Source organism: Ochotona curzoniae, unplaced genomic scaffold (genome assembly GCF_017591425.1).
Source record: "Ochotona curzoniae isolate NIBS_2020 unplaced genomic scaffold, NIBS_Ocur_1.0 contig_3819, whole genome shotgun sequence".
NCBI classification, from domain to species: Eukaryota; Metazoa; Chordata; class Mammalia; order Lagomorpha; family Ochotonidae; genus Ochotona; species Ochotona curzoniae.
In genome coordinates, this window is record NW_024466004.1 from 49,736,037 (window position 1) to 49,760,444 (window position 24,408).

The 24,408-nt window shown below is 41.7% G+C and overlaps 1 protein-coding gene across 1 annotated transcript in view; it reads right to left on the reverse strand.

The window, feature by feature from the left end:
- Positions 1–24,408, reverse strand: part of SIM1 (SIM bHLH transcription factor 1) — an 80,036-nt gene that overhangs the window by 22,446 nt on the left and 33,182 nt on the right. The gene's annotated exons all lie outside the window — the stretch shown is intronic.

Here is a 24,408-nt window from a genome sequence, read left to right on the forward strand (position 1 = left end):
GACAAAATCCTCAGTCAGCCACCAACGGAAATGGATCAATGCATTCTCTCATGAAGAAAAATAGTAATCCATATTTGAAAGGGAAGCAAACAAAAGTTAGCCATATAACTGGTTTTAAATACCTAATTTACTCCAGAATACTAATTTTTAATCAGTTTGTGTTAATGTAACTGCCACAGATATTAGCCAAACTACAAGATACTCCAATGTCTTGTTTTTAAAATGTATTTTAGGGCCTGGTAAGAGAGCCAAGTGGCCAAAGTCCTCATCTTGCATGAGCCAGGATCCCATATGGATGGCAGTTTGTGTCCCGGTTGCTCCTTTTCCCATCCAACTCCCTGCTTGTGGCCTCGGAAAGCAGTAGAGGATGGCCCAAGGCCTTGGGACCCTGCACCCGTGTGGGAGACCAGGAAGAGGCTCGGACTCCTGGCTTCAGATTGGCTCAGCTGCAGCCAATGCAGCCACTTAGCGAATGAACCAACAGAATAAAGAGCTTTCTGTGTCTCCTTCTCTCTGTATATCTGCCTTTCCAATAAAAATAAATCTCTCTTTAAAATGTGTTTTAATTACCTTTATTTGTTAAATAAGACCTGAACCCATAACTTATATTACTCAATTTCTTTCAGCTTTTGTATTCTCACTGATGAGATATGACATATGAAATTTACTCTAAAGGTGTTCCACATGGGGTGAACTCAGCGGACAGTGGTCAGCAGATGCTGTATGAATACTGTCAGCAAATATGTCTTCTACCATTTATTCTGAGGTCTGTCATTTTGTAAACTTTTCAAACATTCCTACAGCTATCTAACTGTGGAACAAGACTTACAAACAGTTAAAGAAAAATCTCTTTCAACAGGCTAGTTCAATCCCTTTAGGGTAGATTTTATCACCAGTTCTTTCCATTCCTTCTTTCACCCAATATACATTTATTGAACTCCTAATATATACCACATTTTGTGTTACATGGAGATGTAAGAATAAAAAAGACATCCAAAACCCTGCTCTTGCATAGAGATTATTTTATTAGAGAGTAAATAAACAATAAACAAAGATACACATGATTGCATTCAATGATGAAATGGATCAGGAGTCTTTTTGGAATTCCACTTCTTTTTTTTTTTTTAATTGATTGACTCGAAAGTCAAATTTACACAGAGGGAGAGACAGAGATCTATCTGCTGATTCACTCTCCAGTGGTCACAACAGCCAGTTCTAAACCCATCCAAAATCAAGAGTCTAGAGTATTTTTCAGATCTTCATGTGGATTCTAGGGCTCAAGCACTTGGGACATCTTCCATTGCTCTCCTAGGCACACTAGTAGGGATCTAAACTGGAAGCCAGGCAGATAGTCATAGAACTGGTGCCACCATGGGATACTAGCATCTTAGGCAATGGTCTCACTCACCTCACCACAATGCAGAGCTCAGAACTTGATTTCAGAGACACTGCTTGGCATACCTAGAAGCTAAAGATGAGAATCTTGACTCTACTCAGATACAGCCTCTCCCTCTTTTCCAGCAGCAGTAAATCTTGTCTAGCTCTTCAGTTTTCATGAAAGAACATGAACCCTTTCACTCCAAAGTTTCAGAGAGTCTTAGGAAGAATCATGGAAGAATTTTCTGTCAGTTTCCAGAACTAGTCAGGTTGCTTTTGGGCAACTGATTTCTTTTTAATCTCATGAACACTGAATCATATAACACACTACGTTATCTTCTTTGTGTGAGAAGTCAGAAAGTTCTAAGCTTTTTGTAATCACCTCTAACAAATGTTCAAAGTCTTCATGACAGATAATTTGTGACACTAACTCTAGTGCCTACCTTATTTTTATTATTTTTTCTTTCTTGAAATTCTCAAATAGGCTCACTTTTTAAAAGAACTGACATACTTTTTAATACTCTTTGGATTAATAAATATATATATAATTAAATTAATTAAATGATTAATATGTATGTTTGTGTGTGACAAGCACATTCAATGGATCTACAAATATTCATTTATCTTTCCCTGCTTTTAATATTTTTGTTTTCCATTTAAAAAAAACTAGGCAAAAGGAAAAACATGATTTGGTTTTTGAAAATTGTTGCAAGAGTAGATTTTAACAGTTCTCATCTTAAAAACAATGATAAATATATAACAATAATGCATATGTTCAATTTAGCCATTACACAATGTTTACCAAAATCTCCTATTGTATACCACTAATGTATCAGTTTTCATTTAGTAATTTAAAAAGGGAACATAGTATGATGCAGGTAACAAGTTCCTCAAGTGAGTGGGAGCAGTAGCCAATAAGATGATTCCAATATTAACACTGCCACAAACTATAGTGCAGTTAAACATATCCTCAAATTACAATGGCTTTGTATCAAATAGTTGGCTCCTTTATCCCCAGCTTCCACATCAGTGGATTCAACTCATTACAAATAAAAAATTTTCAGGGAAAAATATTGCACCTCTAGTGAACATGATTTTCCTCCCATTATTCCCTAACCAATGCAATTTTTTCCTTAGCATTTACATTGTACTGGGTTCTGAAAGTATCCTAAGGATAGTGTAAAGTATACAGGAAGATATTTACCATTTAGGTAAGGAACTTCCGCATCCTCATATTTTGATGCCTAAAGTAGACCCTACAACTGATTCCCCTTATACTGAGGGATGACTATAATCTACTCACTCAATGCAAATTTTTTTTATTGCATTTCATTTTATAACAACGTTTCATAGGCTCTGAGGTTCCCCCATCCCCTCGCCATGCCCTCCCCCCATGGTGGATTGCTCCACCTTATTGCAATATTGTAGTTCAAATCCAGTCTTGTTTCCTTCATTGCAAGCATGTGCCATGCATAGAGTCCAGTATCTTATTGCCCAACTGAATTCAACAGTTTCTTGGGGAGACCAATTCTGGTCTGAAGACATATCTGGCAGAATATCATTCTGACCAATTAAAAGCTATAACATAACATCAATAACAGTTTACAACATTATGGGGTTAATCAACATTGTATTGAGTGACTTATATGTTAGAAAATGCGAGTTCTTAACCACATCCTGTGACTACTCCATTAACATTTTAATTATAGTTTGTATACAACTGGCTTCTATCTACTTATATTGGCTATAGGATACTATTCAGCTGTCTCATGTCTATTTTCATTTTAGTATTTAGCAGTTTATTGTGTTGAAGCATAATTTTTACTGAACTTGGCAGATTTTAAGATAGTCTAAACTAGCTTATACCTTTAGCAAGGCATGTGACACCCGTTGAGGCATAGAACACTGTTGGAAGGGATGTACAGAGAAATCCTCCATACCCTAGTTAGGAATTGTTTATTTTCGTGTCCTACCTAGTAAGGTATGACTCAATGCAATTGTTTAAAATATTCTACATACCTAAAAACTTAGCAATCAATATGGCAACTTGTTTTCCAAGTCGCATCAAAAGTGTGTCATTAGTCTCTTCACACTCTACCAACTCCTTCTAATAATAATACAGGTTTGAACACTCATCATTCAGAAATTAGTTGCCCCCAAAATGTGGCCCCTGCCTTATGTTCATAACAATATTTCAATCTTTTCCTTCAGCAGGTCCTTACTTCTTCCAAATAGTTCTCCCCAAATAAACCTCACACTTTGTTGAGCTCTTTTCCTCCCTCAAACCATGACTATAAACTTCCTACAAAGAATCATCTGATATCCCCCTCGTGGCTCTGTAAAGCCCTCCTGACTGCTCATAGATCAGTTCCTGTTTGCTGAGTACCTCCTCCTTGTGGAGCCCTGTCCTAGAGACTGGGAGACATCAGTGAACAGAAGGGTCAAGTCACTGCCTCCTGTGAAGAAGACACCAGAACCAGTTCCTGAGAGAAGTTGGGAGAGATCCAGAAACTTTTTCTCCTCTAATCTTTTACAAATGACTATGTCTTGACCAAGTGCTCTCTAACTTCCAAAGAGTGAGTCAAGATGACACTGTTGTATTCCAAGGCTATTTGCACAATGTTACCACTGACAGAGGAGGAAGATGATAACAAGGATGCAATTAAGAAAGAATAATTTTCTCCAAAAGAATGTAAATAACTTGCAACCCAGCAAATAGTCTTTCTCTGTTGAAAAAAGACTTCAATGATCTGTGAATTCTCAGATTCACCAGCCCTGTGGCAGCAGGGAGTAGTCAAGCATTGAATGCTGACAGGAGGGGGGCCTCCACCCTTGGGTATCTCCTGTGTCAAATACTTTTTCTCTCTGTTCATCAGAGCATTTGTTCAATCCCTGTGTGGCGGAACCTAGACTAAGAATCAAAGTTGTGTTTCCCAGAAAATATGGTCAAACAGTTTTGTAATCCCATTCTTAATGAAACATTTCAGCACATGGATTTCATGGCTGTAAGTAGGGAGTAAACAAAGATTCATTTTTCTCTTACCCACTTTCAGATCCAAGACGTTGACAGTTCAACTACTGAAAAAGTTTTACAGAAAATGTTGCAAAGCTTCCAAGGGTAGACATACTCAAAAAAAATTTTTTTAAGTCAAATTTTAAATAATATTTTGAATAAATTTAAATAAGACACTAAATCAATAAATGGCTTAAAATTATACAAATCACATAAAGATTTTAATCAATATAAAAACGGTTCTACATATACTATCAATAAATTAATAAGATGTTGAAGTTTTATATATAAAAATATATAGGCAGGTTATTGATTTAATGGTTAGGAGATTTTGATTTAAGAGATTTGGGGTTTAAGTTTAAGTTCCATTCTTCACTCCAGCTTTCTCTACTAGTAGATAACATTAAAGGCAGCAGGCAATGGCACGAGTAGTTGGATCCCATCACATAAGAGACCCATATTGAATTCCTGCCACCCAGCTTCAACTTTGCCCTGCTTTAGTTAGTGAAAGAATTCAAGAGAGAAGCAGTAGACAGGAGATCTCTGTCTGTCTGCCTTTCAAATGAACTAAACTCTTATACATGTCAATGGGCATTGAAGCCTAGTTCAACCCAACCAACCTACTATCCAGCCCACACACTTACTGCCTTTCTGTCTAGCCACCTCTGCCCCTGTCCTGGCTTTCATGCTGTCCAGTGAGAGTGGTATTGACATATACAAGAGCTAAATGGGATGTGGGACAGACTGGACAATCCTGCGATACATACTGACAAGCATGGGAACCAGGGTAGTGGGCAGAACTGGTGGGGGTTATGGGGAGTCGCCCCAACCAGGCTGTAGTTTCCACTGGTTTGCATGAGGACCGAGTATGAAGTGGGCAGGATGGAGCTGGACTGCAACACCCGTTGGTTCACGAGGAAGACGGGGCTGGAAACAGAACTGACCCAGCAATAGCAACAACCAGCATGTGCATAAGCTGATTGGCGCGACAGACGGTGTTGGACCCTGTACTAGCAAACTCATACAAGAATCAGGTCTAGGATCATCTCAGATGAAGTTTCTTTAGAGATCCCTCCAAGTGAACTGCTGATCTCAGAACCCCAACCATGAAGAGACTATGTCAGCCAACGGACTCTGAATAGGTTTCATTGCAATTGGAACAGCGAGATTGGCAGGAATCCAGAACTGTTGAACTATCAAAACTGCTTGAGCAGGAGCCTTGGAGCGCTCCTCATGTTGGGGATCTAGGATGGGTAGGAGGCTGGCTGGGGCTTTTCCCTTTGTTTCTCCCCTGAACCCAAATACAGGGAAAAATGATATTAGTGTGGGAACAATAGTATTAGCCACTTTACCCTGTAACCCTTGACCCTTGGTACCCTAATCAACTAAGTAAGATTATTAAAAGATAATTTTTTAAAAAATGAACTAAACTAGCAGATAAATATATATATGAACATATATGCACACATACAGAATTCACCAAAATTCATAAGACTTTTAAGTTAAGTAAATCAAGGTTTAAGACCCTCTGCCTCTTATTGTGTAACAACCCACCTAGGCCTCAATTTTCTCTTCGTAATTCACAAAGATGTGGTGAGGTTTAGATCAAATATTATATAGAAAAATGACAATAAAGTACCCAGAATATAGTAAATGCCAAAAAAAAAATTTCTTAACTTCCAAACACTAACATTTGTACTTACATTTCCTACTGTACATCTTTGTACCCTACATTTATTTTAATTCTCTGTTGCATTTTAGTCTCTAGACTCTTACTGTCATACGGCCAAAATACTTATTAGGGTAAGTTCCTTTTTGTTAAGTTATCAAATGAAGGCCTTAGAGAAACATGGTCACTCTCAAAGGAAGTCAGTATTCCTGTTTCTCCATTGAAAACTCCAACAGTTCAAAAGATGTGTAATGATGAAAAGCACAATAAAAAAATACCCACTTAAAAACATTTCAAGTGTGCTTGATGTGCTGCCAAGAGCAACTCTGAATGGCAAATTCACTAACAACAAAGCATTTGTTTTACTTTTAGAATTCTATTAAGTTGAGCATTTCAATTGTATAGCTTAAAGGGCTGGATGCTGATGAGAATCACATTATGAGTTTCATTTCCCTCTTCCAAACTGAAAAACAAAGAAAAATCTGGCTCTTCTCTCTTTTCATGAATGGGGCATATTCTGCTATCATGTATGTCCTCAACTTATACGTATGCTTAATAAAGTCATTTGTTTAATGCTTCCCTCCAGAGCAAGACAAAATAAAATACTGACTTAGCTGATTTTAACTAAGGACATTGCCCTCCTATGCAGTTAACACTTTCTTAAAAACTGCCCCCATAGACCCTGTCTGGGGCTCCATAGATAGTATCTCAGTCTCTTAGACAAGTCTAGCCTATCAAAAGGAGAACTGTGGCATGTGCCACTTGGCGAGTTCTTCAAAAAGCTGTTGAAAACAATTTGCATTTGGGTACATTTTCTCCTTTTAATGATTTGTATAAGAGTTTCAGATATCCTCAGGCACCTCAGCACTAAAAGTAAAATGAAATGGGTAATTTGCAATCACTAGGACTTGCAGCTTGTCAATCTAACCCATATTTGCACAGACCAAAGTAATCCTCTTATTTCATTATGGACAGTCAGAAATCATTCAATTTGCAGAACTAACCATCTGAGTCTACTTTAAACTTTATAATAGTCATGTACATATTTGGAATAACTCAAATTTTAATAGAAAAAATGGAGGTCATTGCATCATTGGCCTGCCTCAGCTTTTCCTTAAGCAATATGCCACAACTACTCATATTAGGTCAGTATCAATCCTGTGATGTGGAAAGTCCAGTGTGATATACTTGCAGAGCTGAGGGAAGACATGTTCACCACTGAAGGTAGTATCAGCTTCAGAGAAATACACTGATAGTATTTCTATTATTTCAGCTGGGATACAGCCCTCCATAATGTCAACAGCCACACTAACATATTTATTGCCTTCAAATGGGCTGGAATGAGTGTACAGAGAAGCAATCAACAGTGTTTTATCAGCTGAGTCAAAATTATTTGCAAAAATTTTTTCCCTTCAATTGCACTACAGTATATTCCACTCTCATTTTAAATGGTTAAAATTTTACTTCTTTCATGTCAATTTTGAATCTTCTGGCCATTCTGAAACTCCTTTGTTAACTTTATGCTATGTGGCAATTCTTAAAAAGACCTTGCCAAATTTCACAATTGAGCATTTTTTTCAAACAGCTGAAGGTGATCAAATTACCCAGAAAAACGTGGAAACAAAGATATACAATTGATTTGGCTCCAAAGGCGCTGATTGAAATAAGCAGAGGATTGCATTAAACCGTGATCGGATTAAGTGGGAATGACTGTGCCTTACACTAAACTTTTTAATTGGATTCTAGAGTCACTGTTACACGAAGTGCATGACCTCCTTTATATTCTGGCAGCGTCGCTGCCTGGCCATTGGGTAAACCTTTACATCAGAGAGACCTGCTTTATGTTTCATTTTCAGGCTCCTGGGGAGCCCAGCAGAGAGAGCTGATAAGGAGGATTCCACACTGTGAGGGGCTCACAGACTCAAAACAATCTGCTGGGAAATTAGACTAAGGCAACCTTGGAAATGTAATAGTCTCACACTAATAAGTGGATTTCTGTCTGCCCCTTATAGTTTCCTCCATTTGATTTGGCAAATTTAGGGGGTCTGCCAAAAATCTTTGATTTTACATAAACATTGCCTCTTCCTGGAAACCATCTTTCTCTTCTATTTTGAAGATTTCAGATCATGTGCTATGGCATGATAGTGCCAAAAGGGTATAGAATGGCTTAACACAAAGTTTAATATCACACTGGGATTTCATGAAGGGGAGACATAGATACAATCAACAGGCAAACAGTAATTCCCAAAAAGGAAGGCAAAAAACTAATTCCAGCTCATTCCAGGCCTGCCACTGCACTGCATCTAACTTTATTTCCTCACTCTGTGACTTTCCCCAGCTGTATAGCACTCAGTTCCCTTACCCCTCCTTTGACACTTCCAACATATTCTCTCACAGTGTGATCAATGAATATCATATCTGGACAAACACTTTATAAATTGCCTTTCTCATAACATCTTTTATCTATGGTCTCATACCGTATCTTGAGTAGAACTGGTGCTCACTGAAAGTGCTTGACAAAGTAATTCTCATTAAAATTAAGTTGCACTCATCTCAAATCCAAATCACCAAAATTTCACAAAATAGGCAAGTCTACTCAGGTAAAGGAGAAATAGGTGCATGCTAAGTACGCAAATTTACATGAGAAGCTTCTTTAAGATTTATTTATTTGAAAGGCATATAGGGAGAGATCCACCTTTCAACCAGTGGTTCACTCCTCAAAGGTGACAATGACCAGGTCAAGGCCAAGCGAGGCAGGAGGCAGGAGTCCCACTCAGGAATCCCACAAGTTGCAGAGGCTTGGGCACTTGGACCATCTCTGTTGCTTTCCCTAGATCATCACTAGAAAGCTGGTCCAGAAGTGGAAGAGCCAGGACTTGAACTTGCACCCAAATGGGATACTGGCATTACAAGTAGCTTCCTAACCATGCCACAATGTCACCCCCAACATGAGAGATTGTTTTAATGCCTTGAGTATAATTAATGATAATTCTGAAATTCTGTGAAGTCTTAAATTAAGATAATATCTTATTGCCTTAGTATTCTGAACATTAATATGCACTCTTATCAGTTTATAATCCAGGCATACTTTATTTAATACTTCAGCAAAGCAGAATACTAAATAGATATTTAGTATTTTATACTCAACCATTATTTTTTAACTATTACAATTACACTGAAGAATTTAGGAGGAATAGTGCTTTAATTTCACAGAGATATAATTTCTATAAAACATTAATAAGAACAATAACTTCATGACCAAAAGATAACAAAAGAATGATGACAATGCAAAAATTACTAAGAAATATTTCAGATATAGCATCATAAGCAATATTCTATATGCATTAAAACAATTGACAGATTCTAGTTTCACTTTGAAATTGGTAAATATTTCTTATACGATGATAAATTAATGAAGATAAAATGATATAAGTGGTAAGTTTTTATATATTAGTAAGAAAGTAAAGAGTAAAATTTATAGAGAGTGTCATAAAAATAACTGAAGAGGGCCCAGTGTAGTAGCTCAGCAGCTAAAGCCCTCACCTTGAACACACATATGGGTGCTGGTTAGAATCCCAGTGGCCCACTTCCCACTCAGCTCCCTGCTTGTTGCCTGGGAAAGCAGTTCAGGACAGTCCAAAGGATTGGGACCCTGCACCCATTTAGGAGACCCAGAAGAGGCTCCTGGCTCCTGACTTCAGATTAACTCAGCTCCAGCTGTTGTCACCGCTTGAGGAGTGAATTAATGGACAGAAGATCTTGCTCTCTGTCTCTCCTCCTCTCTGTACATCTGACTTTCCAATTTAAAACAATAATAATAAATTTTTTAAGGTATTAAAAATAATTGAAGAAAAATATCAAAGGTCTATACACAGTGAACCTTCATTGTGCACAGTGGATTAATCCATCACTTTCAATCTCGACATCACATTTTGGCATGCCAGTTCAAGTCCCAGCTGCCTTACTTCTGATAGCTTCCTGCTAATGTGCCTAGGAAAGAAACAGATGATTCATGTACTTGCTTCCCCGACTCCCGTTTCCAGCCTTCTGGCTATTGCAAGCTTTCAAGAAGTGAACCAGGGCCCGCAACAGTAGCGTAACAGCTAAAGTCCTCGCCTTGCATGCACCAGGATTCCATATGGGAACTGGTTCTAATCCCAGCTGCCCCAGTTCCCATCCAGCTCCCTGCTTGTGGGTCTGGAAAAGCAGTTGAAGATAGCCCAACACCTTGGGACCCAACTTGGAAACCTGGAAGAGTCTCTGGGCTCCTGGCTTCAGATTGACTCAACTACAGCCACTGTGACCACTTGGGGAGTGAATCAACAGACAGAAGATCTTTCTCTCTCCTCCTCTCTGTATATCTGACTTTCCAATAAAAATAAATCTTTAAAACACAGAAAAAGAAGTGAACCAGTGGACTGAAAATAAGTCTCTCTCTCTTTCTTAAATAAAGTCCTTTAAAATTATGATTCCTTATGAAGGACTTTACCACTGTAGTAAAATGGGTAAAATCTGTCGGGGGTGGGAGTTTAGGGGGAAATCCCAGTCTATATGAAATTGTACCACATAATTCAAAAATTCAAAATAAAAATATATACTAAAAATTCTCTATGTCTGCTTATCACAGCATAATTTCTTATATTTAATTGGAAAACAAGAACCAACAATAAAGGAATTACTATAGTATACTTATGTGAAAAATGTTAAACACTCATTAAATTTGAGTCTATTAACGTGAAAAGCATTATGATTAAATGAAAAATTATCTCCTTTAACTTAACAAGTACTACATATGCATGGTAAAAGGTAAAAACCTAAAATGTTATCAGTGGATATTTGGAAAGCAGTATAAAAATTATTTTTGTTCTTCTTTTAGTATCTCTCTATATTATTCTATTTTTTTTCCATAAAAAGCACATTGACTTTTGTCACCAAGAAAAAAAAATAGAGCATTTCTTCAGGAAAACACTGAGGCAAATTTCAGCTACTTCATACTGAAACAATTCACCAGATGGGCATTGTGGCATAGGAGATAAAGTCACCATCTGCAATGCCAGCTTCCCAGACTGGTAACAATCGGAGTCCAGGCTGCCCTACTTCCAATCCAGCTCTCTGCTAATAGCCTGGGAAAAGCAGAAGAAGGTGGCTCAAGTGGTTAACTCGCATGGGAGATCCTGATGAAGCTTCTGGCTTTTGGTTCCTAGCTTTGACTCAGCTCAGCATGGAGCCCATGTATCCATTTGGGGAGTGAAACAACACACATGAAATATATCTCTCTTGTGCTCTCTCACTCTCTTTCTCTCTCTCTCTCTCTAACTCTGCCTTTCAAGTAAATGAATAAATCTTTAAAAAAGAAATAAAAGAAAGGGCTTAGATGTCAGGATGGCCCAGCGGTCTAAGAGCTGCGTTCAGAAAGGGCTCAACAACTTCTTTTCTTTATATTCCCAGGGTTCCTTCTATTTCGTTGTAAATTATAGCAAAGAAAGCACTACTAAGTTTCCTTTCCCATAGAATCAACTTCTCAGCATATTACTTTTAAATTTTTAAATGTCCAAAATGTCAGAGTTCTCTCTCAGTGCCTGCAAGTTTCACTTAACTTCTGATCCATTTCCCACCCTTATTATGTCTCTGAAAATTTTCAAATGAACTATGTAATCTTAAGTTTTCTATAAAGAACATAACAGTACAATTCGTTTAAAAAGGAAGTCCCGTCTCATAGTTTCTTAAATTCCATTGCATATGAATTATAAATTGCACTTATCATTGCTCAAGTGAAGTAATTCATAATTTGGGAATCATAATTGTTACTCTAAGTAACTTCAATGTGAGCTCAGAAATTCATTCCAAATTTTGTAACTAGTTTTAAATATATTTGTGATTTTCAGGTCTAAAGCTCAAATCCTGTTTTTTAGTGTCTTCAAATCAGCACAAATCAAACACAAAATGTGCTTCCTCCTTTCAAAAATATGTAAATTAGTGGTAGCTGTTTGGCATAAATGTTAACATGCCTCATGGGAGCCCTAAATATTATATTGTTTGTATGAGTTCATATCCCAGCTCCATTCGCAATTTTGCTCATGTACTTAGATTCTTGCTAACAAGGTGGGAGACCTAGACTGAACTTCCAGGCCCTAACTTTGGTTAAGCCACCACTGACTGTAGCAGGTAACCAGTTGATGGGAGATCTGTGAGTCTCTGTCTTCCTTCCCCCTTACTGTGTGTCTTAAAATAAATACTTAAAAGAATACATTAAAAATAATCAGAAGCCTCTCCTACAATATGAAAATTTTATTTTAATCCACTTCTAGAAGAATCAAATACAGCAAAAAACATTATTAACACTAACCAAATTTGTCTTCCTAAATTTGCAACAAATAGGAAATAAGATGAACAGATGTGAATCCAGCAGCTCTCTCTTTTGTTCATTCTTTCCCACCCCGTTATACTGTCTCTGTCTGTACCCCCTTCATCATGTAGTAAGCTGATGTCTGTGCTATAGAACTTTCAGAGTCATTGAGAGTGCATTTGAAACAGTGCTTAAGACACACTTGAAAAATCCACATTCCCTAAAAAATGCCTGGGTTCAAGTCCTGACTCTGTTTGCAATTGCAGCTTCCTGAAAATATGCACTCTGATAGAAGGTGATGCCAACTTGAGTCTCTGCATCCATATGGCAATTTGGGCTGAGTTCTTGGCTGCTGGCTTCAACCTCAACCAAACTAGCTGCTGCAGGCTTCTGGAGAGTAAACCACTGAGTGATGGATTGCTCTCTCCTTCCTTCACCCCACCCTCCAATCCCCTTTGACCTCTCCCTCCCTGTCTCTCTTCCTTTCAGATTAATAATACTGCAAAGAGAACCCCTCCAAGACATAAAATAGCTAAATAATGGGGGATTCCAGCACCAACATCTCATGTTTGTTTGATGCTATGGTCTCACAGGAACAGCTTTCTCATATGGTTATTTAGATTCTCAACAAATCTGAATCCTACCTCTAAAAATGCCCTCTGTCGGAGTAAATGAAAGAAGGACATTTCTTATTTCCAATCCTACACAAATCCTAAGAACATAAACATTCATAGCAGGACAATTTAGACTCCATGCTCAATGCCAAAGAGTCCCCAAATTCCCCCCACAGAGTCTCATGTGGAAGGATTCCATATGGCCAAACCTTTTGGAACTGCTGTAAGTTCTGGGTTTTTCTGTACAATGAAAGGTATTTTTGATTATACAAAAGTAGAACCTCAAACTTCAAACACTCAGGAAAAAAACAGCAAAAACATAATGTGATGCAATGTTTTCAAATGCACAAGCCTTGTTTGGTTAACTTTAATGTCTTTCAATATGTCCTATAACATTTATTCTTGATTAAACATCTTCTAGATAGTTAATCATTAATGGTTTCTTTACAGTTGCTATGCAAACAGTTCATTCATGCTCATAACATTCCAGATCTCAGACATATTATTTAATTGGATTCATTTATTTCTAATCTCCTTAAGCTCTTACAACTGTAATGCTTGACTAAATATACATTAAACTCTATGATTAAAGTGACTAAGATAAATTTGAGATATATTTTGAGAATACAAATTCACAATTCATTTAAATGTCAATCATCATCATGTCAATGTGCCTCAGTATTCAGACATTATTTTAAATTTCCTGATAGGTTGTATTTAAGCAAAAGTTCTGAATGCTTGCTGGAGATTCTGGATTGCCCAAGAAATGCCACGATTTTCATTGTCAATATCTTTGGAGTCAGAGAGCTTATATAATACTATATTGAGTATGTAGTTATAAATGGCACCTATGACCAAAAACAGATTAGACAGCAGCCTGTTTTTCTGGAGCTAGAGAAGCTTCTGAAGATGTCTCAGCAGAGTTTGATGGCTGAAGCTGAAAATCTATTTATTTACTTGACTTTAAAAAATGGCCCTGATAATGGTTATATGACTCATCTGCTAACTTTCATTCATACGATTTATCAGCTCCATTTCCTGAAGTAGTGGTTCTCAAACTTCATCATGCATAAATGCCCCCGAAGAACTTGTTATAATATAGCCTACCTGTTTCCACCCCTCATAGTTTCTCACGTGTAGGTCTAGGATACAACCCAGGACTTGGCAATTTTGAAATTCATTTACATTTAATCATGTGAAAGAAGCTAACTGACAAAGAGATCTCCACTCACTGATTTATTCCCCAGATGCCCAGAGTAGCAAGGCTTGGCCAGACCAAAGGCAGTGGCTGTGAACTCAATCCAGGTTTCCCACATATGTGGCAGGGACTCAAACATTCAGGCCATCAAACCCACCACCTTCCAGGGCACACCAGGAAGCCAGAAACAAAACAGGTCAGGCAGGACTCCAATCCAGGGATCTAAATACAGGATGAGGACATCCCAAAAGACCTCTTCAACACTACAAACCCTCCAATACTTCACCTGTTAAACAAGGTCTTAGTGGTGCTGATGCTACATTCACGAGCTGTACTTCAAGAACTGGAGCAGTTGTTGTGTGGGATGAGAAAGCCTAACAGTCAGGTGAAAGGGGACACAGGAAACTTAGAAATCCCTGAAAAGGGAAGGAATATTCAAAAGCCAAAGCTCAACTGCACTTTCCCTGATGCTTAACTTCACTCATTTTCTTGCATCAAACTACCCCTTCGCCCACCTCTGACTATCTTCTTCCTATATATAAACCTGCTTTTGGGCACTCTGATATCTGAAGACACTGAAACATTACAGAGCTGCTTGGCCACATCTTCAGGCTCATTCTCTTTCCTGTTAACTCTCTAGTGTAATTCATTCTATTAGGCTTAAATTCTAGGTGTTGATTACCCATCTCCAGTTCAAACCTCCCCGCTTTACAGACACCTAAATCCAACCAACCATGTACTGTTTTTACTCTGAAAACAAACATCTCAAAGGTAAGAATATTCACACTCAACTCAGGATGGAACCTATGAAGTCACTGAGGCTTGACAGAACCTGTTAGGTCAGTGGGCCTAAAGTCAGCCCTTCCATTCATCCAAGTGGCTCAGGACCTGTTTAGGAATGCTTCCATTTGCTCACATCTCAAATCCAATCCATTTGCAAATTCTACTGCAGGTCTACTTTCAGAGTATATCCCAAAGTTGACCTTTTACCACTACCTCCCTCTTCATCATCACCTTCCCTCACCTAAACAATTAAAATCACTTCCAAGTTCTTTTCCCTGTCCCTATTTCCACCTTCTACATTATTTTGTAAACTAATGAGAATGATCTTTTCCTATCACACATTGTACCACACTGTCTGTGTTCAGGACTGTCCAATAACTTCCCAAAGTATTCAAGAACAAATACAACAATCCTTTCTGTTGCTCTACGTCATCTCCCCAAGTCTTCCCTTCCTCCCCCTGCAACAGCCATCATGCCATCTCTGCTCCTCAGCAAGCCAATCTGCTTTCCACAGAGCCTTTACATCTCTTTCCCTCTCCCAGAAGTGCTCTCCCTGCAGATTTGAATCTGAATGACTCCCTTCTTCCTTCAGGACCACTCTCAGAAAGGCCTTTCTTGACCGTACCCACCTCTGATAACATTGCTGTATTGATTTTTTGTTTGTTTGGCATTTTAGTTGCTTCCACATAATGTCTTTTCACTAACAGGTATGCTCTAATTGGGTAAATGCTTTGTCTCTTCTGATCGTAAGTAATGCTAACACAAACCCTGGCAGATAGTAAGAGTTAGAGAATACTTGCTGAGTTACTGCATAAACCACCCCTAGGTTGCCAGAGAGAGGAATACACTCTAAAACATTTCTTATCATCCTATTAATTAGAGAAACAGAAATTAAACTGAACCTAATAATAGAAATTTGTTTGTAATGAAAGTCCTATTGAGTCAACCAAGCAGAGATACAAATAGAAAAGAGATCCTGCTATAAAATGCTGTGTAAAGACTCTAAATATTTCCTCCAGATTTCAATTAGCCTTCACAAAAAAACACTATCCTGCACTTAGCTATTCCTTTAACTACTCTAATTGGAGGAATGAAATTGACACCGCCTCTGCCCTCCCTTTGGTAGGCTTCATTCTTCCAGCATTTCTAAGCTGTAACCCTGTGGGAGTCTATTACCCATATCCAACACAACAAATACTTCCCTTTGCCAGGATTGTAGTTAGAGTTCAACAGCAAAATTGAATGCCATGACTTCCAATACTTAGTCTCTTAATGGCTTGTGAAAAATGCAGTGAAGAACTTTTTGCCACATTTGGTTACACCTGAAAAACGGCAGTTCTTCGTTTGTTGAGTATTTGAACACCAATATCAGTTAATGGTAGGTGTTGAAAGAAGTGAATCTCATAGGTTCTTACTTTCTGTTACCAGAACACATTCAAGTGATCACAAACAGAAAGAGCAAAATTAATGACTCAGGAACAGCAGCAATCTGCAAATAAGCTTGAACCCAAAGACACCACCTTTATAATGGTTTTCAGTAGGAAGACATAAGAGACATAAGATTACATTACATTACTAGAATATGTTTCTATTCTTTGTGAGATGTAAAAAGTGACAGGAGACTTGGTTTTAAAAGTACAAACAGAATCTCACCTTAATGGACACCATTATGTCATCCAGTTCAACACAATGAGACTATTTCCACAACTGGCCATCAGCCCGTATTAGCAAGACTTTAGTGTTTCAGAAACAATAAATTCTGTTTGAACAAAAAAAAAATCCCTGGAGGAAATAAAAAAGAGATTCTTTCACAGGCCCTATACATTTAGCAATCAATCAAAGGAAAAAATAGCCTTCTAGGAAACTCAGCAGCTCCTATCTGAGTCCTAGGAAAATTATAAATGTTCTAAATAAAATGATGTTTTATCAGCGATCCTTCATAATCACTCTTTTACAAAAACAGCATGACTGATAATGCTTAAGTCTGTGTAAAGGCGATGAATTAGGGCTAGGAGATGAGAATTTAACCTAACAAATTTCTAGGTGTTAAATATAAGGGTGCTTCAAAGGGTTCCTGCAAAATGGAATTAGAGGATATGAGTTTACTTTGGTGTAAAAATTTTGAAATCCAAGCATTTTTAATTGTTTACTGACTTATTTTCACATACTTGAAAGGGTACACACAACAGCTGAGCTGAGCTGGGCCAGGCTGAAGCCAGGAGCCCAGAATTATATCCAGGTCTTCTATATGGAGGGCAGAGTACAAGCACTTGAGTCATCTTGTTTCCTCCCAGATTGCATTAGGAAGAAGCTGGAATGGAAGCAAAGTAGCCAGGACTCATATTAGTCTTCTGATATGGAGTGTCGGCAGGCAGAGCCCCAGGCTTCCACAGCATACCACCAGAGGAACAGGCTTGGGACTCTGTGGGCCTGGAGGGCAGTGGATTGCTCAGGAAGTGAGTCTGGAGATGTGTGGGAGAGAGAACTGTAAGAGGAGAATTTGACAGGTGGGGAGTAACTTCTGGGGGACTTCCACCAACCTGGCTATTGCACTTACAGGTAAATGAGAAGGCTGAGTGGTAAGAGGACCTTTCTGGGCTGGGTCAGTGCCCACACCACATGGGAGACATGAACTGGGATTGTTGGTAAGAACCACCACCTACCAAAGCACACAAAAGCCATGGCTGGGAGGCCTGCCTGGCAGGGCTCAACCATAGTACTCACCAGTGTGTGTTGGGACAGAGGGTGCACCATGTTAGGCTAGGCCAGGACACTAGCCAACTCATGAGAGATTTGGGCCTGGGAGTAGATTCTGTGGGGGATTATGGGATCACCCCTATGAGACTGTCATATCAGCTGGTTTGCTTAAGGGCTGGGAGGGGCGATGGGATGAGCTAGCCATGACTATGGAATTAAACAACACTTATAGGAACTGAGGTTGGGAACAGGCTGGTCCAGGCTACAGCACTCACAAGCACACCCAAGAATTGGGTGTGGAGCAGGTCATTCTACAACATCCACCAGCATGCACAAACACTGACACTGGGGGACAGACCGCCAGGTAGCTATGTAAAGGCTGGGCAGTTCATAGCACCCACATGCATGAGATCTGGGTCTTGGAGTGGGCCTGGTGGGGGAACTTGGGGAACTCCCTTGGTAAGCCTTGTTCCTGCTTGTGAACATATGAGTCAGGGCTGGGTGTTAGTCAGGCCAGGCAAGGCTGCTTCACTTGTCATCAGATATGTGGGTTGGCTCTGCAGGGGGCAGACCAAGTCATAGAGCACTGGCATGTGCAGGAGCCAGGATGGGATGTGGGCCATGCTGAGATCGGCTATCACACCTACTAGTTTGCATGCAAGTCAGGAATGTGGGCAGACTGGGCCAGGCTAGACTGTTGCACCCACCAGCAAGAGCTGGGACTAGAGGCAAGCCAGGCCAGGCCAAGCCAGGCTGCAGCACCTGATGGCAAAGGCCAGAGCAACCACTGACATACTCAAGATCTGTGGCTGGGACCAAGCTTGGTGGGGAGCTAAGGGGAGCCCCCCCTACTGCACTATGGTTCCCAATAGTGAGCAAAGGAGGTGGAATGGGGAGAGCAACTGGGCTGGACATAGCTGCCATATCTCTCAGCAGAGGTGTGGACAGAGCCTGGGAGGTGGCAAACTGGGCTAGGCTCCAGCACCTGCCAGAGCTCACAAGGGCCAGGATAGGTATAGGACAGACTGGGCTATGCCTTTGTACCCACTTAACGAGGTGACAGCTGGTCTGGGGGTGAACCAGGCATAACTGGGCTATAGCACCAAACAGTAAGAATCAGAATGGATGTGGGATCATCAGACAATGCAACTGTACCTGTTAGAAAAAGAGGTAATCCAAGAATCCGCCAGTTCTTATATGCATGAGATCTGCCACAGAGAGGTGACCTGATAGAAGAGCTTGGTAACTCATCTGTCAGGACCCAGTCCCTGCAGGTGAGTACAAGAACCAAGACTGGGAGCAGCCCAGACTGCAGGTGAGTACAAGAACCAAGACTAGGAGCAGCCAAGACCAAGTCAGGTTACAGTACCCAGCTGGCATACGTGTGGATCAGATCTTTAAGCAGGCAAGGCCGGGCCAGTTCATAGCACCCACTGGCAGATCTGAGAACCAGGGCGGGGTTCAGAATGAGCTGTGTTGATCCACAATGCCAGTTAGATCACATTAGGCCAGAGCTTGGGGCTGACTGGGCTGGGCTAGACTGTATCACCCATGAGCATGAGCTGGAACTGGGAATAGACTGGAGTGAGCCAATCTACAGCACCCACTGGTGGATGCCAAGGTGAGGCAAGCCATTCCAGTCTGGGCCACACCTCCCACCAACAAATATGACTAGAAATGGAGGGAAGGGCGGAGATGAACCCAGAAGGGGAGCTACAGAAGCTCCCTGCTGGGCCACTGCTCCTGCTGGTGAGCGTGACAGCTGGAACTTGGGGCAAACCAGGTTGGGCAGGGCAACAACACCTGTTGGCCTACATGTGAGCTGGATTAAGGGGAAAGCCAAGATCGGCTAAGCGACCATATCCACTGGTACATGCATAAGCCAGAGTAAATGCAGACTGGTTGGACTTTGTCATAGTGTCAGCTGGCAAATGCTGAGACTAGGGGCAACTCCTATCAGATTATAACCTAGAACCACCTGGAGAATGCAAGATCCGGGGTCAGGAGTGGGCCCAGTATGAAAACTGTGGGCACCTCTCCGATGGTCTGCAACTCCCACTGGCATACATGAGAAGCAAGGTTGGAGGTGAGCCTGGATGAACAGGCAGTGGCAACTGCCAGAAGAAGTGTGGGCTGGACAGTGGCATCAGTTGAACAGGGCTGCAGCACCTATTGATGTGGACAAGAGCTGAATGGCATGTGGGGCACACTGGATGAGTCTGCTGCATATACTGGCATGCATGGAGACCAGGGCAGGTTACAGGCCTAGTAGGAGTTATTGGGGGTTGCTCAGGCTAGGCTGTAATTCCCACTGGTGTACATGAGAGCAGTGTTTGGTGGGCAGGATTGGACTGGGTCACAGCATCCATTGGTTTATGTATGAGACAGGACTGGAGACAGAACTGACCAGGTTATTGCAACCAGCAGTGTGTGCATAGGCTGATGTGAATGATGAACTTAGCAGGAACCCACATTGGCTTACACATACACAGGAGTCAGGTTGGGGTCATTTCTGGTGATATTTCTTTGGGTACCCCCTACGGATCACTGGACTTAGAATTCCAACCATGGTGAAGATCACAGGATTTGTGGTGTGACCAGGGAGAGCAGGTGTCAGAACTTGGTCTCCACAGTTGCTGAGGCCTGTGTGGTGGACAGCATGCCCAGATGCTCATGGGGGACATGACAATGAGTTCATTGAACCCTGCAGAGGATGTCTAGTACCACAGAGGGCAGAGCAAATTGGACATCTCTCCCAGACAAATGTCTGGGTGAATCAAGACTTTAAGGTGGATTATGTCAGCCAATGGACCTTGGAAGGATTTTCTTAACCTTGGAGCAACAAAATCAATAGTATCTCAGAATGATCAAAACCACTCAAGCAGTGTCCTCGGACCACACTCCACATCAGGTACCCTAGGATGACATCAAGTGGCCATCCCCAATTCCCTGGTGCTTATGCAGTTGGGCTGATGGGAGAGACCCTCTCTCCTTCTCTCTCCACTTCCCCCAGATCCCAGTTGTCTCATCCACTTTCCCCCATTTCTTGACCCTTCTCAGCCTAATTGGAGGCCCACATTGGCATGCATCCCACTTAACAATGTAAACATCATCAAAAATAAAATGAATTTATTATTAAAAGAATTGAGTCACTTTATGTATCTATATCAAACAAGGTAGTAAACTACTCATAAACCTTTAACAAAAACTCAGCAAAACCCATAGTAAGCACCTTATAAATATTATGAAATTAACATAAAATTGCCAATATTGGGATACTTTACTGTACAGAAATGGGAATTTTATATTAACTTGAATTAATATCTTAAAGAGAACACATCAAAGAGAAGCTCAAGAACACCACAGCCCCAACCCTCGATTCATATGCTCTCAGAACCACTCACTAGCTCAGTTGCATTGGCTATGTCATTTGGCATTCAGAGCCTCTCACACAAAGAGGCAGCCCCTCAAATACAAGTCCTTGCTTTTCCTCAGCCTCTTTAAGAAAGATAAAGAAAAGAGCAACTTGCCCCACATTCTTGTTTGGAACCAGCTGTGATTTTCTAGTCTCTGTAAGATAAAACAGCAATGTCTACAAATTATCCCTTATGGAAGAAAAGAAGTTATTAACAACATTTTTTAAAGTCTAATAAATCTGGAAAAACTAGTTTGGATTAGAGTAATTTGTCAATCTAACAATTCACTAAGATTTATAAACCTATTAGCCCACTAATTCCAAAATTTGAAAAATCTCATCTAAAGCAGGACACAAATTTAACTAAGCACAACTGCTCTCTCCCAGAGCCAGCCTAGGCACAGACACCACAAATAAGGTTACTGACAACGCACCAGCAAGAGAGCAAAACGCCATTTCAAACTCAGAATTAACTGAGAAAGACATCATGGAACTGTCAGAAAAAGAATTTTTTAAAAAAAACTGTAGGAAGGAAGGCAGCAACCCACTGCCACACTCCTGCACTGGTGAGTGCCAGCTGGGGAGGTGACAGGTACCCAGGGAGGCCTCAGGATGCAGGCTTGGGTGGGGAGAAGGCTAGCAGCATAGCACTTGTGGGTATGTGGAAACCTGGCAGCTCACCTCTAGGCAAGTGGAACTAACCTGGGGATTTCCTCATGTGTTTGGTCCTGAGCAAGATAAGGATAGCAGAAGGAAGAGCCCCAGGTCAACACACTGCTCTGGTGTGCTGGTGGACCAGGCCTGGAGACTTCAATGGATCTGAATCTTGAATGTGTGGAGGGGTAAGGCACACGGCCAGCATATGTGCCAGAAGATTGGCATCCTGGTGGATGGCAGAGCACCAGACCAACACACTACCCACTGGGCTTCTGAAGGTTGGGCTGGAAAACCCATGAACTCCTGGGCACAAAGATTGTGGATTGATTAAGGAAAGCAGCAAGGGGATACAGGTAGGGAAGACCATCCTAGGAATATCTTGAAAGTGAGGAATGACTCCTGAGTAACTTCCAATAACAAGGTCACTGTACTTGCAGGTAAGCAAGCGGACTGAGACATCATGGTTTGGAGGGTAGAGATCAGAAGACCTTTATGGGTAAGACCAATGCCCCAGCCCACATAGGAGACCTTAGCTTCGTTTGTTAGCATGAAACATTGCTAACCACCACATGCCAGCCCACACGCAAGCTAGGGCTGGGGCCTGACTGGCAGGGCTAGATCCCAGTACCTGATAGTGAGTGTTGGATCAGGGTATGGATCACATGAGGTTGGGCTATAACACCAACCAGCACAAAACAGAACCAGACCCAGGATTCTGTGAGGGATAAGTGGGCCCAACCCTATGGAATTACAAACCCCACTAACAAGTTTAGCTTGAGAGTTGGGATGGTGATGGGCTAAGTTAGGCATGATTATGGAACTCACCAACACTCACAGGTATTGGGGCTGGGAACAGGCTGGGTAGGTCCAGGCTGCAGCACCCACATAAGTGCCCTAAAACTGGGTGTCGTGCAGGCTGGGCTGCAACATGAACCAGCTCATACAAAGGCTGGGACAGATGGGGCAGGCCATGCCCAACATCCACTGATACGCGTGAGATCTGGGTCTGAAAGAGGACCAAACTGGGGGAACCTGAAAAACTCCCTTAGAGGGTCATAGCTCCAGTTGATGAGCACAGGATCCAGGCCTGGGTGTTAGGCAGGCTGGCAAGGTAGCTTCATCCATTGGCAAATGTATGAGTTGGTTTTGGAAGGGGGCAGACCGAGCAGAGCCAAGCAAACCTTATCTCACTGGCAAGTGCAGGATGAAGTACAGGTAGTGCCAGGCTAGACTGTCATACCTACTGGTTTGCATGAGCCAGGGATGGGAGCAGACTGAGCAGGGCCAGGGTCCAACACCCACCAGCAAGAGTTAGGACTGGGGGCAGGCCTGGCCTGGCCAGGCCAGGCTCCAGCATCCAAAGGCAAAGGCCAAGACAAGTGAGGAACTATGCCAACCTGGGTCAGAGCAACCATTGGCACATGTGAGATCTATGGCTGGGAACATGCCTGATTGGGAGCTAAGGGGACACCCTGGCTGGGTTATGAGAGTGGGGACCGAAGTGGTCTGGACATGGCTGCAGTGTCCCTCAGCATGGTTATGGACTGGCTATGGGGTGCACCAGACTGGGCTAGACTACAGCACCCACTAGTGCTCATGAGAACCAGGGTAGGTATAGGATAGGCTAGGTTAGATCTCTGCTCCTGCTGAGTCATGTGTGAGCTGTCTGAGAGTGGACTAGGCTTGGTTGGGCTGTAGAACCCAACAGTGAGAATCAGAATGGGTGAGGGCAAATCAGGAAAGGCTACTGTTCCTGCTAGGACAAAAGGTGGACTAAATAGGGTTGGGCCATAGACCCTCTGGTGGACGCCAAGATCAGGTACTGAGAGAGGTTCTGATGGAGGAGCTCGGGGAACTCCTCTGTCGGGACATATTCCCTGCAGGCAAGTGTGAGAACCAAGAAAGGGAGCAGACCAAACCAGGCCAGGTTACGGTACCCACCAGCATACATTTGTCATAGGTCTAGGGCAAGCCAGGCTGGGCTGGCAAATCTAAGAACCAGAATGTTGTGTGGGTCATGCCAGGTTGGGCTGTAATTCCAGCCAGTTTACATTAGGGCTAGGACTGGGGGCTGGCTGGGCTGGCTGTGCTGGCTGGGCTAGCTAGGCTATAGCCCCCACCTGCATGACTTGGAACTGGGGGATGGGCTAGGCTGGGCCAGGCTACAGGACTCACTGGCAAATACTGATATGAGTCAGGCCATGCCACACTGGGCTACAGTGTCCAATCAGCACAGGTAAGACCCAGGGGTGTGTGGGCGAACCTGGTAGTGGAGCTATAGGGGGCTACCCTGCTGGTTCACTACTCCCCCTGGGGAGCGTAAGAGCTGGGACTGGGGACAGACCATGCTGGGCAGGGTTACAGCTCCTGTTGGTCTGCATGTAGCCTGGATCGGGGGAAAGCCAGGATGGGTGCACTGCACCTACTGGAACATGCATCAGCCACAGAGTGGGTGTGAGTTGGTTGGGCTTTGCTGCAGAATCAGCTAGCAGATACTGGCACAGGGAGCAAACTCTGTCAAGCTAAACTGCAGAACCACCTAGAGAGTGCAAGATCTGGGAGTGGGAATGAGCCATTATGAAAATAGTGGGCACCTCTCTCAAGGGCTACAACTCTGACTGGTGGGCCTGGCACAGTGG